This window comes from Bos taurus, chromosome 11, assembly GCF_002263795.3.
Source record: "Bos taurus isolate L1 Dominette 01449 registration number 42190680 breed Hereford chromosome 11, ARS-UCD2.0, whole genome shotgun sequence".
NCBI classification, from domain to species: Eukaryota; Metazoa; Chordata; class Mammalia; order Artiodactyla; family Bovidae; genus Bos; species Bos taurus.
The window spans coordinates 68,000,920-68,003,910 of NC_037338.1; the positions used below are offsets into that span (position 1 = coordinate 68,000,920).

Consider the following 2,991-nt stretch of genomic DNA (forward strand, 5'->3'; position numbering starts at 1 on the left):
GGGACAGTCACCTGGTCACTCAGTGTGGGGGAGAGAATCAAACTACTTCTTTAAGGTATTTTATGGGTTGTTAGGAGGAGCTAATGGACACCTAGCCAGATGTCTTCTTAAACTGGGACTCAGTGCTTTCATTTTCACTGCAATGGACACATTAAAGAATTGAACTAAGATGTACTTGCTATAATCGACATAAAACATAAATTGAGATTTCTGAAATAGTCAAGGAGAGCAGTATGAGAGTCCCATCCTTACTGAGTCACTTACTCTTTTTTTTTTATTGTGAATGTTTTATTTAGTCATTTTTGTTTACAACTGAAAGTCTGAGCATTCAAAATTAACATCCTTGCCCATGAGCTTCTTATAGACACCAGAAAATGTTTCAACTTTGTGTTTCACATTGTCTGCTGTGCTTCATCCAAATGAGCCTTTAGGAGCTGGCTGCCATCCAGTTTGACTTGGATTATCTTGCCCATAATCTCACTTGGGAAAAACCAAGTCATCCAGGATCCCATTGTGCCCAGCTGTTAAAGCGCAGCTCCTGAGATATTTTTGCTTATTTTTTGGTACAGCTTTTTTGAGTTGGCTTAGGTAGAATTCTCCTCTGGACACTAAAGACAACATGCTTCCCATTGAACTTTTTCTCCAGTTCACGTACTAACTGGACTTGGGTTTTCTGAAAAGATTTCAGTTGAGGAATGGGAACAAAGATTGTAATAGCTTACTAGCCACCACCAACTTCATTTTCTCGGCTCCTGTTGTATTCAGCTTCCTTAGTGGAGCCCCGAGTTCCAAGTTGATCTCAAACTCATGGAGAGCCTGGGAGCTGCCAGATTCCAACTCCTGCTTCTTGCCATTGGGCTTCACAGTCTTAGTGCTCAGAACTGAAAGAAAATGAAAGTGAAGTCGCTCAGTCAGGTCCGACTCATTGTGACTCCATGGACTGTAGCCCACCAGGCTTCTCCATCCATGGGGTTTTCCAGGCAAGAATCCTGGAGTGGGTTGCCACTTCCTTCTCCAGGGGATCTTCCCCACCCAGGGATCAAACCCAGGTCTCTTGCATTGCAGGCATACGCTTTACCCTCTGAGTCACCAGGGAAGCTCAGAAGTGAACATGGCCTAATCCTTTCTTAAGAGGCCAACACTCATTTGCCTGGCCAACACCTGGCCTGAAAAGAGCATGGCATGGTTTGTTTGTTTGGCTGGTTGGTTGGTTTTGCTGGGTCTTCACTGCTGCTTGGGCCTTTCTCTAGTTGTAGAGAGTGGAGCTACTATCTGTTTCAGTGCACAGGCTTCTCATTGCAGTGACTTCTCTTGTTGCAAAGCACAGGCTCTAGGCTCTAGGCACGTGGGCTTCAGTAGCTGCAGCATTCAGGTTCAGTTGTTGAGACGTATCCTTGAGATCTTTTTGCCATCAGTCCATAACCTCTTGGTTGGATTTTGACTTTAGGTTTATGATCTGTGTCTAGGGAACAACAGAAAGCTATATCTCATTCACACAGGCATTAACTCTAGGACTCTGGTCTCAGAACTTCAGTTCTGATTGTCTGAGCGAACATTCAAACACTCACAGTTAGGATGTCCTCCTAGAGGTCTTATTCTGACTCTTTAGAATTATGATGCTTAGGGTGTGTGCTCTATAGATGAGTACCAGCCCATTGACTGGTCCATGGTGAGATAAGTGCAGAAATTAAGAATAAACATTTATACTATATAAATTACATATAATTTACAGAATATTTGAGACACTTCGGAAATGAAAAGGGGCATATGATTCTGCACCTCCAGTTCCAATGTGTGGGCTTTTTCCACTCACCACCTATTCACTGACACTAGTTAAGTGTCCTACAATTTTACTCAATTTTACTCTGACATTTACTCCTTGGAGATAGCATCAAATCCCACAAGTTAAGGACTCAGTCCTACAAGACTGAAACCCCTGTTTCTGATGCCAATCACAAGTTCAGGTCATCACATATGCTTCTGACTGACTGATTATGAATCAAAGGTTTAAGTGACCCCACTCTTTGGGTTCCATTAATTTGCTAGAGCAGATCATAGAACTCAGAGAAACATTTTGCTTATTAGCTTATCAGTTTATTATAAAAGAATATAACTCAGGAACAGTCAGATGAAAGAGACACACAGGGCAAAATATGTGGGAAGGGGCTCAGAGCATCCATGCCCTCTCTTAGAGCATCATCCACTCTCACACCATTGTCTTACAGCTGGCTATTCACCAACTTAGAACCCCAGGTTTTGAGTTTTTATGGAGGCTTCATTACATAGGCATGGTTGATTGAATCATTGGCCATTGGCAATCATTCAACTTGCAACCTCCTTCCCTGATCCCCTTCCAAGAAGTGGGTAGGGAAGGGGACAGGGTGACTGAAATTTCCAATCCTCCAATCACACAATTGTTTCCTCTGATAACAAGCCCTCATCCTTAGGAATTTTCCAAAAGTCACTTCATTAATATAAACTCAGATATGGTTGAAAGGGACTTATTGTGATTATCAAGACACTTCTTTTGTCTTCTCTCTTAGGAAATTCCAATGGTTTTAGGAGTTCTGTGCCAGAAACAGGGATGCAGACCAAGTATATATTTCTTATTATAAATCACAGCATCATAAGGGACTTCTAATAATTATGCCAGAACAACAGATATTACCTGGACTGTCAGGCAAAGAGGAACATATGGTCACCTCCTCCATAGGTCTCTCTGGTGGTAGAGCCCTGTGGTACGCCTTTCAAATGACCTCCTGAGCCTCTCTTTTCCTAGGTGTAGTAGTAGTAGTTTAGTCACTACCCTAATTTCCAAATTCCAGGCCCCATGCCCCTGCCCTGATAAGATAGCCCAGCAATTATAGTTTTGCCCACCACTTCCTAAACCATTCTTGGAAATTGGCTTATAATTGGACATGCTGTCTTGCCTACTTGCCCCATTCTGAGACTTCCTTCCCGTGACTGTCTTCCCCCAAGAGGGTATTTCTG

General features: G+C 42.7%; 1 pseudogene; it reads right to left on the bottom strand.

The window, feature by feature from the left end:
• Positions 1-224: 224 nt before the first annotated feature.
• On the bottom strand, positions 225-2,711 carry LOC787229 (small ribosomal subunit protein eS7-like; annotated as a pseudogene).
• Positions 2,712-2,991: the final 280 nt, after the last annotated feature.